Source organism: Xenopus laevis, chromosome 3L, assembly GCF_017654675.1.
Source record: "Xenopus laevis strain J_2021 chromosome 3L, Xenopus_laevis_v10.1, whole genome shotgun sequence".
Classification (NCBI taxonomy): Eukaryota; Metazoa; Chordata; class Amphibia; order Anura; family Pipidae; genus Xenopus; species Xenopus laevis.
Genome location: NC_054375.1, coordinates 90,245,030 through 90,262,033, shown reverse-complemented (window position 1 = coordinate 90,262,033; position 17,004 = coordinate 90,245,030).

Below are 17,004 nucleotides of genomic sequence, written 5' to 3'. Positions count from 1 at the left end.
CGTGCTCCTAATATAAATTCATATAAAAATATATTGAGTCCTCATAATATAAAAAAATAATTATAAAATATTTAATAATGCTGTATTAAACCTTTTTAAGATGGTAATTCTACCTAAATTAGCACATAAATGTCATATATATACTTAATATGTAATTTCCCAATAGTTTTTTTATAAACTCAAGTTTCCATGGCTGCCAAGCCCCAGATGGTTAAACATTGATGAGAAAAATTGAACCCCTCTTCCCCCCCCCGAAGTAAAGCATGGACTCTTCCACACCAAAAAGACCTCTCCAAGCTTACCCTCGCTCTGGCTGTTCCAATCCCTCCTCGATAGGTGCTCTGTCAAAGCCAAAAGGATGGACGGCACTCCGTTCGAGGAGGTAGCAAGTTTTATTGCAGGGATTGTATCCCGAAACGTGTAGGGCTTTTGATCCTTGTAGGAGCCTGCTATGAGGAAAGACTGGCCAATGGGTGATATGATAACTATGTATAAATATATAAGGGGATCATATAATAATCTCTCTAATGCTTTATTTACCAGTAGGTCTTCCAGCTGACACGAGGTCACCCATTCCGTTTAGAAGAAAAGAGGTTCCACCTAAATATTCGGAAGGGGTTTTTTACATTGGGAGCTGTACCTACATTAAATAGCTTTAAGAAGGGGTTGGATGGCTTTTTAACAAGTGAGGGAATACAGCGTTTTGGAAGATAGCTCATAGTACAAGTTGATCCAGGGACTGGCCATTTAGGAGTAAGTAAGGAATTTTTTCCCCCTCTGAGGCAAATTGGAGAGGCTTCAGGTGGGTTTTTTTGCCGTCCTCTGGATCAACTGGCAGTTAGGCAGGCTAAAAAATGTTAAAAGATTGAACTTGATGGACGTGTGTCTTTTTTCAACCTAACTTACTATGTTACTATGTATTTTAAAGGTTTACTTATCCTTTAAATCTTTTTTTTTTTTATTAGAACAAATGTACCCAAAAGGATTAAAAAAAAAAAAAAAGCTATGGAGCCAAATAGCAAAAAACGTTTATTTATTGTGGTAATCATGTGTTTACTGCATTGAGCAAAAGTGCAGCTCATCCTTGTAGGGCAAAGAAACTACATTTTACCTTCTATAAGAGGGTGCCCAGATTTAGCAGGATCTCTCCTGCGTTTTCCCTTTGATCACACAAAGTAGAATTAAAACATTCTTAGACCTCTGTATCATGTTGATAATGGTTTCATTTGTTTGGATGTACCATTTAGTAAGGTTAGTTCTTATCACACTGGGATTTTTTTTTCAGACAGGCCATGCATATAAAAATGTCTATGGTATAAGCATTATTCATGTATGCATTGTTTACATAGGAGCACAATACTGATAAAAAATTATTGGGGGCTGACGAAGGGGATATTTATCTTGGATCCACCTGGGCCCTTGGCAACGCAGAATGTATATTTTGATTAAGGAGTTCAGGAAATGAGAGAGGTATATGAATACAACATTATTGTTTGGGCCCTTATAATAGCATTTTTAGTCCTATGTTCTATTTAAGATCCAGCACCAGGTGTGGCTTCTATAGAATCACTTTTATTTACGTACCTTTAATATAGAAAGCACACCTGCTTAGATCTCAGGAGGGCCTTTGGACAATTATTGCCACAATGTGTTTACAAGAAATACGTTGTTTATGCATGCCACTTTAACTTTTTCACTGCCAGACAGATTGCTCACTTTCTTAACATGAACTGCCAGCTGATATTGAGCATTCTGCGGTTCTTTACTTAAGGAGTATTTCCTGGTGGATGGATTCTAGGGGTCTTTAAAGAATCTGATGACTAATATACATAGGTTTACCAAAGTATGTGACCTGTAGAGACCCCAAAATGAATGCACCAGCTGCATATGGAAGTGTGGAAGTGCAGTACCCCTGAAATGTGTAAATTATTTTAAATATGTGTTAACATTTCTACAAGTAGCAAATAAAGCACATGGCTTAAGATAAGTCTGTACTATTTAACAACAGAGGTAATGTTTTTTTTAAATGCTTTATTTATTTGTTTTTTGAGTTACAGGTTTGGATGTAGGCCGGAGCTGTATTAGCTCTGGAAAACTTCATTATATTGTCTGCTGCAAATGAAACTTTCTTATCAAAGATAAGATTGTTTTCTTCCTGTAAGGAAATCAAGGAGGAAACAGAGTTCAGAAACTTAATAATTAACAGGAGATCTCTAACTATTTTGAATGATATGCACATATAGTAGCTTACGATGCAACATCACAAATTAATTATCACCTCTCTTGTAAACATTATTGGTGCTCTGAAAATCAATTCCCCACGTTTATAATATACAAACAGTGAAAAACAGCTGTTAGAGCACCCTGCCCCTGCAGAGTGAATAGGGCTGATTCTGGGTCTGCTTCCTGAGTGGCTGTCCCCTAACCTTACGTCTCTTGTGCATGGAGTGAGGGGAGTGAGGACAAAACACTATGAGTGAACTATTGGTTGCCTATATCCATCTGCCACTCTTCATATGTATGTGCTGAGATGGATCTAGTGCTTCCTAATATATGGCACATAAACTATACACTGGGCACATATGTAGGGCATTATAACAAATGTATTTTATTTTATTAAGGTTCTCTGGGCTTGTGTAGTGTAATGTATTTGCTGCAACATATATGTCCATTGAAATCTAACTTCCCGCCGTATGCAAATGAGCCAATGCTAGCGCAACTTCGCTTTGCTTGCCGAATTACGCTAGTGAAATGTCGCGATTGTTCGCGCCCTGGAAGCAACTTCACGCTTTAGTGAATTAGTGTTGTCCTGGCAAATTATCGCCTGGCGAAGTGTGCCGATGTGAGCGAAGCCGTCGCATTTCGTCAGGTTAGTGAATTTTCCTCTAAATTCTATATTTAGTATAGATAAAGGTATATATAGTTTATGTGAAGGTATGGAGGGGTGTTTGAATGGATGCTGGGTTTTCATTTGGAGGGGTTGAACTTAACTATGCCCGATTTAACTATGTAACTAGGTAACTATATGATCTGTTAAAAGATCTGTTAAAAGCTGCCACTGAGACAGCCATACATGAATAGATAGAAAGTAGTTGGCTAAAAACCGACAAATCTGCCTCTCCAGATCTGTGCCTGTCTTTTAGTGGGTTTTCATTGACCCTACCCCCACCTTTTCATTACCAATGTTGTGGGCAGATGCACTGGACTGCCAAGAATGGAAATGGAATTAAAATACCCCAAGTATGGAAGCTAAATAAGAGATGAAATGATATAGTAGCCTTCCTTATCAAATATATCCATTTTTTGGTTTCTCAATATATACAGTTTTCATAAAATGTTTGAAATGCTGTGAAATGGTTTCCTTCCATACAAATGTTTTCATATGTGCAAATGTGCATTGCTCCCTATTTCGGGAGATTAGTCGCCCAGCGACAAATCGCTACTTCTTCAGGCGACTAATCTCCCTGAACTGCCTTCCCACTGGCTAGAATCTAAACTTGCCGACGGGATGGCACTCGGGAGTGCTTAGTTTTCCAATGTCGGGCAACTTCGGAAAGCCCAAGCGATCTGACTGCCATCCCGTCTGCGATTTGCCCTAAGGAACAAAATCACACGGTCACGTTACGTTATCAAGTGATAGACAATGTGGAACCACAGACAAGGAGGTGACTGAGTCGCTTGCTTAAAGAAATTAGAGATGAGATGAATACATTCATTAGGTACACTTAATCCTAGGGAATTGAACCGGTAGTATACTCCTATTTCAATTATTTAAGTAATAGATGTTGTTCTGATTTATTGGTGCCTTTTGGTGCGTAATAACCAAACACAGCTCTTGTCCTTGGGTTGACGTTGATGTTCTTAACATGTAGACATTCAGATCCAAGATTTGAGCAATGATGAGCCAGATTCAATTGAGTGAGAAAAAGTTATCTCACGGTTTATCACATGAAAACTCATGGATGATATTCAATTTGAGTACAAAAACTTTTCTTTAAATTCATTTGCAGTTTTTTTCACATAGACTTCAATAGAGTTTTCACGTGTTAAACCTTGAGATAAGTTTTTCTGAATTGAATTGCATCTTAAATGTAATCATGTTCCTAAAGATAAAGGCAGCTTTATCTACACGGGCAGATAAAGCTGCCGATATCGGTCGTTTGGACTGATTTGACAGCTTATCTGCCCGTGTATGGGGGCTTCCGACGGGTCTTCCCGATCGATATCTGGCCACGATATCGATCGGGAAGGTTTGATTTTTACCCGACCGACCCGTCGGAGCCCCTTGGCGCATCGTAATTCGATCGTTCGGCCATACGCTCCCCGATATAGCCATGCTGTTTAGTGGCATATCGGGGAAAGATCCGCTCGTTTGGCGATGTTTGAGTCTATGGCCAGCTTAACTTTTCATGTGATAAACCCTTTTCTCAATGAACTGAATCTGGCCAAATATATAAGTAGATGTTTATACAAAAGTTTTAATGTGACCATGGCATTTTAAATATGTATCAAGGAGGCAGTCATTCCACAGAAAAAAAAAAGGGTGACAGTTTTTATATACTGGATTATGGACATTGTTTTTCATGTGGACGTCACAATACAGGGAATCTTTGGAGTAATATATATGACACAGCTGGATTTTGTACTTGGACACTTATAGAATTTGATGTGTGATGTTAAAGATGTGTTATTTCACTTAATTATTGTATTTGATGTGGATTGTACTTCGCTGATCATCATGGGAGTTGTACCTCATTGTTGGAGGTGGGGTTAATTTACCACTCCCTCTTAACACATGTATTTAAGGACGTCTTATTACACAAGGTGTCTAAGCCTTGATAAAGAATTGGAGCCGAAATATTGCCTGGTTTATTGGCACAATAAACACTATTTCACAAGATTCTGAGTGCTGCCTGTGCAAGCTTGTGGAGGGGGGTTGCGAACTGTGGTGGGTTGCCTGCGGGAGCGGCTGTCGTGCTGGGCCGTCCGAAAGTTTTTCTGGTGGGGGGCCAGGAATGCATTTATTACGCCCCGGAACCACATTTACCGAAGTTGCTAATCACCATGCATTTCAAGTCAATAGCCTGTGCCTGGTATGTAGATGCACTTTTAAAAGCAAATTAAATTAACTATTTTAGAAACTATCAGCAAATTCCTCCAAGTAATTGATATGTGTGGATATGTGTGGATGTTTATTTTCAAGGAGTCTGACCAAAATTGATTTAGTTCAAAGCACTTCATACTCCATTTACCTATCCTATCGCCCACTCCCTTTTAACCTTATTCTTTATTCTTGATATCTGCAAATTACAGAAAACACTTAACTTTTTAAGTTAGATTTTTTTCTTGTTAAATATTGAACTGTTTAATGCTTATTCTGTGGGTACTATAGAAACATAATAAGAAGGGGAATGGATACGCCTGAACAATAATAAACAATATATGCATACATACCAATCTTCCTAGGCAACGACTGAAACAAGAAGTATAAAAGCAACAACCACAAGCATGCCTCCAGCAACAACTATAGAGAGAAAAGAAGAATAAAAGGCATAAGTCAATATGCATCAAACAAACTGTGCAATGCTTAGATAAATAGTGTATACTAGTAGTTTACTTCACTTCACTGTGCACTTCTTTGCTTGCATGTGTACTTTATTTGTGTCTCCTTGGTGTTTTGTTATCTCATCCACAATGGCTGAGATTCTAGCTATTTTTTTAACAAAGCATAGAAGTATAGACTCCATAACAGGATTTAGGTGCTAAAAAAGGGCCAGTGATAGGATCTGATTTGCAGTATTGTAACTGAGCAGGCACTCAAGGAACAATCTTCCAAACAGACGTGTACAAGAAAACATTCTTTATTAGCTACTCATGCCATCACCTTACGCATTTCATATCTTTACAGACACTTACTCATAGGCTAAACATCCAATCATTACATAGCATATTTAACCCTTTCACTGCCAGCCAATTTGGCCAAGTTGGAATTTCTATTGCCAGACCATGTTTGGAACATTTTTTGCTCTTTCACTTTAGGGGACTTTACTGGGGGGTCTTTTAGTTTACCCACAAAAACAAGGTATGGTTTTTTTCAGGACAACCTAAGCTTTCAAAATATGCAAGATATTTTTGTTATTCCACTCCTGTAAAAAGATATGGTCTTCTAAGTGTATATATATAAAAAAAAAAAAAACAGTTTCACATGACACAAACGCACATATCAGAAGCATAATTTATTTTATGCACCAGAACAAGGCAGATTTGGAAATTTCTGTGTCTCCTGAACACGCCAATACCAAATATATATAGTTTTATGGAGATTTCTCACTTCTATAGATATAAAACTCTGAAGCAGTAAACTGCCAAATTTCCAAAGCACCGCTCCACAAAACTGCAATCATCTGATTTCAAGGCCAAACATTCCACTAACAGTAGGTTTACCCTAAAAAACTACCCCTTATTGGAAAGAACAGATTCTAATGAGTTCAAAATGGGTAAATATATATTAGTACTCCAAACTACCAAGTTGCAATTCTTTCCTAAAGTTAGCAGTTTTTATAAAAATGTGTTACATTTTTGAAGAATTACATCAAAGTGTCCAGTCTACAGCATTGTATCTCCCACATATCATTATATACCAAGATAAAACACCCTAAATATGAGCTCAGGGTCCGCTGAACAGTTTGATGCCCAATATGCATAGGTACACCTAAGTATGTGGCATATAGGAGCCCCAGAATGATGACACCCCATACAAGTTATCAGTTTTGAAATTCAAAATACTACAAAATCAGCACATTTACAGCAGTTTTCAAGTGGCAAAAGTACAAAAATGTACGTTCAACCAGAAAACCATATATTTTTGGAAAATACACATTCTGATGAATCTAAAATGGGCATGCACGTCTTTCTACTCCAAAGTACCAAGCTGAAAAGCTTTCCTACATTTGGCAATTGTTATGGCATTTCTGAAAATCACCTTGATACTACAACTCTGAATCATCGTAGCTCCCACATATTATATACCAAAAAAAACACCCTAAATATGAAACCCCAGGGTCCACTGAACAGTTTGATGCCCAATATGCATAGGTACACCTAAGCATGTGGCATATAGGAGCCCCAGAATGATGACACCCCATACAAGTTATCAGTTCTGTAATTCAAAATACTGCAAAATCAACACATTTACAGCAGTTTTGAAGGGGCAAAAGTACAAAAATGTATGTTCACCCCAGAAAACAATATATATCTGACGAATCTAATATGGGTATGCACGTCTTCCTACTCCAAAGTACCAAGCCACAAAGCTTTCCTACATTTGGCAATTTTTATGACATTTGCGAAAATCACCTCAATACTCCAACTCTGAATCATTGTATCTCCCACATATCATTATATACCAAGAAAAAGCACATGAAAGCCTGGGGTCCACTGAACAGTTTGATACCCAATATGCATAGGTACACCTAAGTATGTGGCCAGGGATGCTTCGCCAATGAGGCAAGTTGAGGCTGTCGCCTCAGGCGGCAGCGCCTCACTAGGTACCAGGGGCAGCATAAATGCTGCTCCTGGTACTTTAAGAGCGAATTTCCGGGGGATGGGGGGCAGCAGCAACTGCTGCTGACTCAGGCAGCGGAGGGGCCTGGATCGACCCCTGTATGTGGCATATAGGGGTCCCAGAAGAAGACACCCCATACAAGTTCTGTAATTCCAGATACTGCAAAATCAGCACATATACAGCATTTTTACGTTCACCCCAGAAAACCATATATTTTTGGAAAGCACACATTCTGCCAAATAAAACTTTGCTAAAGCTATCTTTCTACTCCAAAGCACCATACTGCAAAGCTACACTAAAGGCAGTGTTTTTTTTATGACATTTCTAAAAATCGCCTACAAATATTGCAGTTGGTTGCACTTATCTTACCCAATTTCTTAGATACAAATGGAAAACACCCTAAATATTGATGTCAAGAGTCTACTGAACTGTTTGGAAAATCAACAAAATAACAAACTAACTTATCCGACAGCGTGGTTAGTGGTCAGAATGCTTGAGCCAGTAGTCACGCTGTGAAATCTAAAGTTTTTAGGGAAATAACAAGAGGGAAACTTAGAAATTGAAGAACTAAAAAAAAAAAAGTAAAAAAAAACCCTATAAGTGTGTGTTTGTGTATGCATGGATGTACAGCTCTAAAAAGTGTATAAATTTGTGCATATGTGTATGTGAGTGTGTAAATGTGTGCAAAAGTGTGAAAAATCAAAAAAAATCAGAAGTCAGAAAGGCAAAAAAAAAAAAAAAGTACTTTTACTAATATGTGTACTGTGTATATGTAAATGCTTGTAAAAAGTGGCACTTACCGACTCTGGATGCAGGGGGTCCTTTTCAGTGCTGGAGGGTCCAGGATCGCTGAGTCAGAGCAGCAGGAAGTGTGTGGGCGGGGCTGGAACACGTGAGGTCCGGGTCCTGCGACAAGGAAGCCGTTGCTGCATCTGTGTCCCTCATGGAGGAGGGAATTGGCGATCTGCTGCAGGTAAGCTCATTGCCTAAGGGGCTCTGCCGCTCATTGCTCCTCTCTGCACGCTGATTTTGCGGTGCGTGCAGAGAGAGCGCTATTTTAGTAAAGAACGTAGCTCCTACGTTCTTGGCACTTAAAACCAACGTAGGAGCTACGTTGTTGGCAGGGAAAGGGTTTAAGGGATACTGTCATGGGAAAACATGTTTTTTTTTAAAAAACACATCCGTTAATAGTGCTACTCCAGCCGAATTCTGCACTGAAATCCATTTTTCAGAAGAGCAAACAGATTTTTTTTATATTCAATTTTGAAATCTAACATGGGCTGTCAGTTTCCCAGCTGCCCCCAGTCATGTGACTTGTGCTCTGATAAACTTCAATCACTCTTTACTGCTGTACTGCAAGTTGGAGTGAAACACCCCCTCCCTTTTCCACCCCAGCAGCCTAACAACAGAACAATGGGAAGGTAACGAGTTAGCAGCTCCCTAACACAAGATAACAGCTCCCTGGAAGATCTAAGAACAGCACTCGATAGTAAAAGCCAAGTCCCACTGAGACTGATTCAGTTACATTAAGAAGGAGAAATAACAGCCTGCCAGAAAGTAGTTCCATCCTCAAGTGCAGGCACAAGTCACATGACTGGGGCAGCTGGGAAACTGACAATATGTCTGGGAAACTGACAATATGTCTAGCCCCATTTCAGATTTCAAAATTAAATATAAAAAAATCTGTTTGATCTTTTGAGAAATGGATTTCAGTGCAGAATTCTGCTGGAGCAGCACTATTAACTGATGCATTTTGGAAAAAACATGTTTTCCCATGACAGTATCCCTTTAAAGGATCATCCACCAATGAGCACTAGGATACAAATGCCAGATCTTTAAGGGGTTCACCTTTATATTAACTTTTAGTATCTTATAGAATGGCCAATTCTACACCACTTTTCAATTGGTCTTCATTATTTGTTTTTTTATAGTTTTTTTAGTTATTAGCTTTTTTCTTTGGATTCTTCTCAGCTTTCAAATGGGGGTCACTGAACCCATCTAAAAACCAATGCTCTGTAAAGCTATACATTTATTGTTATTGCTACTTTTTATTACTTATCTTTCTATTCAGACCCTCTCCTATTCATATTCCAGTCTATTATTCAAATCAGTGCATGGTTGCTAGGGTAATTTGGACCCTCACAACCAGATGGCTGAAATTGCAAATTGGAGAGCTGCTGAATAAAAAGCTAAATAATTCAGAAACCACAAATAATAAAAAATTAAAACCAATTTCAAATTGTCTCAGAATATCACCATCTACATCATACTATAAGTTAATTTGAAGGTGAACAACATCTTTAAGACAGATCCCGTGTTGGATAAAATTTTAGAAGATGGTTGCCGGTTTGTGTCTAGAAAGCCAAGAACCCTTACAAGTATGATTAATACCTACAAACAATCTACTTAATTATCATATAAGGTATCATATAAATGTGGGTCAAAGAAGTGCATCATGTGTCGTGTCATGATGTATTGAATTTTCTTCTCATACTACAAAAAAAACCTTTTAAGATAAAACAATATATTAATTGTAATATACGGAATGTGGTTTACCTAATTTCCTGCAAAAAATGTGGTCAGCGATATGTAGGCCAAACAAGTCGAACTTAAAAGAAAGGGCACGTGAACACATTAATAACATTAAAAACAACATAGAGACAAATGTAACCAGACATTTCCGCATAGGCTGCAATAATAACCTGGAGTGCTTCAGCATCTGTGGAATAGAGAGAGCATTTCTGGATCAAAGAGGTGAGATGTAACTAAGAAACGACTTCATTTAGAAACAAAATGGATCTATAATTTAGCCACTAGATTTCCTTCCGTTATGAATAATGAATATGATGTTACCTGCTATTTAGTTTTTGTTCAAATTGTGCTTTATAATGTTTTGTATAAATAAAGTTTTGAATGTTTTGTATTGCCCTCTGTCTTTGAGAGCACCAATATGGCACCTGGAGCTCAGGTTAACGATGTAACACACACAATACCATTGGTAGCTTCTAACTTGTTATTATTTGGCAATTGTATCTGAATGCTCATTGGTGGTTGTTCCTTTAAATATTCTGTTTAGCCTATCATTAAGTGTCTGTAAAGATACAAAATGCGTAAGGTGAAGCCGTGAGTACCTAATAAAGAACATTTTCTTTCACACGTCTGTTTGGAAGATTGTTCCTTGAGTGCCAGCTCAATTACAATATGCTGTGGATCCGCTCCCTTAGCTGAAGGTTCAGGGCAGTGCATCAAGACCTTTACCTACACTTGGTGAGTTAACCTTTGAGTGACCTTCTTTTTTCTTGGTACATAAGATCTGATTTGGCCACATGGAGGGCTAAAGAACATTGACCTTCTTATTCTCCTAATGGTCTAAATGGTAGACCTGAAAGAAAGTGACAGGAAAATAAGGAATGCACTTCTGGATCTGCCAGCGCTTCATAGATGTGTTGGTGAGAAACTGTAGCAGATGGGATTTTCTATCTGTATACAAACATATTAAAAAATACCGTGCAAAAAGTTTGTATACACAGTAAAAGAATACTGAGTGTACTTAATGTACCTCTTATAGTTTGAGTTGATGATGCTTCTGAAGTTGTTGATGATCCTAAAAAGACAAAATAAATTACTAAACATGGTTGCAGCAGCTGGAGGTGGTGCAGTTTCCAGAGTGCGTAGTGGTAAAACACCTGCTGAGGCCGGTATTACAAATTTTCCAGCAATGTACTTGCCAGTAAATTTGTAATATTTTTTACTTGTGAGCCTGGTCTGAACGATTCCCAATTTTGCCCCTTTATCTCTCTGATCCATTGAGAAACTGCTGATGACCAACTCATTACCTCACTGCCCGATCCCTTTACAACCCTACCACGTTACATTAGGGTAAGGTCACACTGGGCGATTTGGGGAGATTTAGTTGCCTGGCGACTAATTGGCTCGTCTTTGCGGTGACCAATCTCCCAATCTCTCGCGAGCCATTTTCGGAATACGAAGCGACACGTGGGCCATGCCGCAGGCGATTTTTCATTTTAGCCGGCACAAGACAGAGGTAAGGCATTTGGGGAGATTGGTCGCCGCAAAGATGAGGCGATTAGTAGCCAGGCGACTAAATCTCCCACCATCACCCAGTGTGACCTTACCCTTTGTGTCCCGTCCCTTTGCATTACCACTTGTCTGCCCAACCTTTTATAAGGTAGCAATCTAACCCCTCAGGGTCAGATTTTTGTGCTGCTATTGTGATATTGTACCCCAATCAAACATTATATTAAAGATAAATGGACAATGGATTGGACAATTTGGGGGCCCACCGGGTTCCAAACTTCGGGGGCCACCAGCGCACATGCTGGTAACGTGAACACTGGCACATGCGGCATATCATTGTTTTGTTTTGGGTACAGGCAGATCAGGGGAGCCCAGTCCGACCCTGGCCCTAGGAAATGCCCCCATTGCCCTGGATACAAAAAAGAGGTTCTTCCACATAAACAGGAGCTTGAATAGAGATTTAAAGGAGAAGGAAAGCTACAGAGGCATTTTATTGCCAATAGATTAGCTGCAATAGTGCAAGCTAGAATGCTATATTTATTCTGTAGAATGTTTTACCATACATGAGTAAAAAGCTCTAGAAACTCTCTGTTTGTTTAGGATAGGAGCTGCAGTATTAATGTGGTGTGACATCACTTCCTGCCTGAGTCTCTCCCTGCTCTGGGCTCAGATTACAGTAGAGAAGGGAGGGGGAGGGGGAAGAGGAGCAAACTGAGCATGCTCTTGCCCTGGGCAATGAGGTTTAAGCTGAAGGCAGGAAGTCTGATACAGAAGCCCATGTGTACACAATAGAAGGAAATAAATGCTGTATTTCTTTTGACAGGGGACTCAGAGCAGCATTACTTTGGGGTTTACTGGTATATTTCGATGGACCTTTCTGATAAGGCTTACTTAGTTTTAACCTTTCCTTCTCCTTTAAAAGAGGGTCAATTTTGAAGAGAGTCCTCCATTTACAGTAATTGTACATTGTTGATGTTGATGAGTGAATTGCATGGGTGCAAATGTTATCAGTTCAGTTCTTTTTCTGAAAAACCATAATACCAGACATTGCAGCAAACCCCTAGTTTTAAATTCATAGGCTGTGCTCCCTGCCACATTAACATTAGTTTCTCTCTGCCCTTCAATTACAAGTACATCTGTCATGTTCGGGTTTAGTTTCATTCAGTTCAGTTTCATCCAAACTTTAAAGGGGTTGTTCACCTTTAAATTAACTTTTAGCATGACATAGACATTGATATCTCTACCCATTACGTGTACTATGGAACTCCGTCATATACAATACAACGCCTAAGGGTTACAGACTACTAGAATAAAAATATTACAGTGCCTGCAGCCTTTGCTTAACTCTAAGCAGACCTGCTGATTTAATTGTGTGCCCTCTGATCCTCTGATATTGTTAACATTTATATAACTTGCATGATGCTATTAAAAAGTAGCACTAGCTCACATTTTGCAGATATTGCAAATATGTGAATATCACTAGTCTTCATCCTACTTTTCATGATATTGTACACATTTTTCATATCCATACTCAGGCTTGTGTTTTCCTTCGCTTGTTTATTTTCATTTGTATTTCCAGCTTTAGTTGTGTACTTCTTGGTCATATTGGGTCCACTTGTTTTATCCCTGTAAGGCAACTCTTGTCTCACTGGAATAGAATTGTTCAGACTGGCATTCGGTATATATGGCAAAGGGCCACAGATATCTGTTAAAAACAAATTACAATTATTGTAATACATTAACATTTACATAATACATTTTAAGGAATTTAAGATTTAATTTCATGTTTTGTATATATTGTTTTTTTATCCCCCAACACTTTTCATTCCTGTAAGGGGCCCTGGACTGGAGTCCCGGTGGGCCCTGGGCCCCCCAGTCTGACCAGCCTACCCTAAATTGATTTGCACAAGTGGCAGTCCTATATTGGTGGAGAGATCAAAATGATTGCTTTGGACCTCATGTCTACACACTAGGAACAAACTTACATTTTTAAGATCTGTGTATTCATGTTCAGTCTGATCTCTCTGGCTTGGTGTGCAGGGGCAAATGCACTCTTTGCACTAGTGAATCCTCCCTGTTGGCACAATAAGGTATCCCCACCTAGTCTCCCAGGGATGTCATTCTGAAATTAATTCCAACACCACCTGGTGTGGGTCATACACAACTTTGTAATGGTTTGCAGACTTGTCTACAGTACAACACCCCTGCCTCAAGGAGGATACTCTTAGATATCCTATGCCCACTGGCAAATGTTTTCCCGTGGGGGTTTATAGCCCCACTTTATTCTTAGGTCGCCCGAGTGAAACGAGGCAAGTCAATAAAATTTGGCTAGTTCCACTCGGGTGACCTAAGAATGGCCTTATGTATAGCATATATGGGCACATGTTAGGGCCTATCTCCTGCAATTGCCTGTTGTTGCCCATCCTCTCCACTGGATTTTTACAAACTCTTTAGCTGCATACTAAAGAAAAGTAGGAAACTATAATATCCAACCTCAACCATTGTTTTCCTGAGCCCCTCCTATCTGCTTAATATTTTTATTTGTTGAATTAATGCTCTCTTGGCTCAGAAGGGATACCTCCCTGGTGCTAACAGAAGGCATATGCAAGAATAACAATAAGAGGTTGCTGCATTCAAAGGCATTGGACCTCGGCCCACCCCCTTCCCTCCTGTGGAGAATCCAGATATGCCCACCCCTCAGATCTGACCCCAGGTTTAGCCACAAGTATCCAGGCTGGGAAGATTTATTTTTTACAAGTTTATTTACAATCTGTACAATTGATGCCTCATACCTGTAAGGTTGTGTTGTTTTTGTTCAAGTTTCCGATTTTGATCACTGGTAGTTGATCCTGTGCCTTCTTTCTCTATTGTCAAAACCAGAAAATAGAAAAAGATAATAAACATTTGCAATAAGCAAAGATAGGGCACCAAATATTCTCTTTTTGTACTAAAATTGCTCATTGTGGGAAATTATTCACCTTCATCATAAGCACTTCATAACATTTGATTGTTGTAAAGAGGTGTAAAGGGTATACTTTTTCCAGATTTTCCCTTTTATAAGTTTAATGGACCTTCCCCCTGCAGTACTGAATGCCTTCCATTGGACCGCCATCTATAGGCACTTCCGATTCTTCCCTTTCCTCTGGGAAGGAAGTGGGTCTGATAACCATTGTTTCTTTTATCACATCCTGACAAAGGCTCTTCTCTGCAGAGGGCAAAGTAGTAATAGCTGGGTGCATAAGTACTGCAGCCGTAACCAGTATAAACCCATGCTTAGAAGTTGCGACTGCAGCAAATGAATATAATCCCAGACATATAAAGTAGTGCTACACAAACACTATCACAGCTTTTTGTAGCGACGGATGCCGACTGTGACTGCTCAGGTCCGGTTCATACTCAGGTCCATTTCAGCAGCTGAAATATTTTTTGGACTGTAGCAAATGAGAGAGTGAACGTGAGTGACCATAGATTCATGAGTGTTTTGCTTGCAGCAAAATAAATACACCCAAGGTTGTGAATGTTGTAGACCAGTATGTGAGTTGTGAGTGGATTGGGGGGGAGTGGACAGCTCTTGCAGGGGGAAATTTTTCCTTGTCATGGGAGGATTTGCCCTTGTGATTCAGGGAAATGCAAAAAGTTTAGAGTGGGAGGGGGTGGGTCTTTTACCGAAAGTAATATTATCAATAAGATCTGCACTTTGTTTTTTTTTTATATATTAGATTTATTATTTTGCTCACAACAGGGTCTTCAAGGATAATGCTATCAGCTTTATGAGACCTCAAGAATGGGATGTGTTCTGCTCTAAGTTTAGGGAGTCTGCAGAGGAGAGATTGTGCAATATGTTTATAACCATCCCGGTTTCCAGGCCATCTGAACTGAAGGTCACCCTGTTGATTGAGAACAAGTCCATCCCACCCGCATACTTAAAGGTTTGGCATATAAGGTTTGGCAAGGTTATAGGGGAAATAGAGAGGGGCATATAAAGGGATTTGGACAGGTAGTTGCCTGTAAAGTTCACCTTCGCATAGGGATTTGGTATGTTGTTTTTTTTTCCAGCCAACCTAGGGGCAAATTTACTTACCTGCGAAAATTTGCCAGCGCTGGCTTCGCGCACATCGCCACAATTCGCCAGGCATAAATTCGCCTGGACAACACTAATTCACGAAGATCCGAAGTTGCGCACAGGGTACCGAACGCTTGTAAAGTTGTGCTAGTGAAAATACGATCAGCAGTTCGAAGTTACGCTAGCGTTGGCTAATTTGCAGTTAAAGTACAATGGCCGTATAAGCTGCAGCAAATACATTACACTACACAAGGCCAGGGAACCTTAATAAAATTATATAGAGTTGTTATAATGCCCTACACATGTGCCCACAGTATAGTTTAGGTGCCATGTGTTATCAAATGTAGGGGGGAAGGAGGGTACCCCAAAAAAAAATTCTATCTTTTTCAGCCTATCACCCTGTAAAAAGGAAGAACCCAGTGTTTTTTGGGACTATGAAAAATTTTCAACAAAATTTCAAGTAAGTCCTATCTACTCCATTGCACTTTGCCTGGTCTCAGGTGGCGAAGTAAAGTCTGGCGATAGAGGTAACGGTCAGTAAAATCAAAAACTTAGTGATTTTGCGTAGTAACGCTCTTTCGCCAGAGCGAAAATTCGCCTGGCGTTAGAGTGAAAAGTTGCGCCAGAGTCTATCTCCTTTGCTAGCATAATTACGCCAGCAACCATTAGTCAATCTGCGAAGTGCCAAAATGACGCCACGCTGGCAAATTTTCGCCAGCGTTAGCCACTTCACCCTTTAGTAAATTTGCCCCCAAGAGCTGGTCAGGGAGCAGCAAACCTTTCAACAGCAGACTCCTAGAGAACATAGGAAAAACAAAGAAAGATTTTAACTAACCTCATTTTTTGTCATAGTGGACCCGTGTATGGTAAAGTTCAAAGCACAGCATAAAACATAAAACCGGCCAACTTGGGCACTTGGGGCAGTAGTAGTCCTGGGGATACTGTTAATTAGGCATGGGTGGGATGTGGCCAATTACGTGTTTTCCCATCAGCCTGGCAACAGTGCAGCTGCAACTGGTACTTGTGAACTAACAATTTGGAGCCTGATCCTGCATTGAAGACAATGTACCAATTGTAAAGGGTCATTTTGTCATTTTTTTGGCATAGCATATCAATCAGCGTAGAGAACCATATCCTCTAGCATATCCTTTATAACAAACAAATGGAATAAATCTAGAAGGTCAAATTTAGCATTATTGACCTTAACTCCAAGGACTCCAGTAAAGGGGGAGGGACAGAGTTACCAGGAGGCACCCATGCAAGCTCTCCAACAGCCTCAGAAAACTCCTCTGCCACTGCTTCCACCTCCTCTTTCTCCTCATCTACCACCAAAGGGACT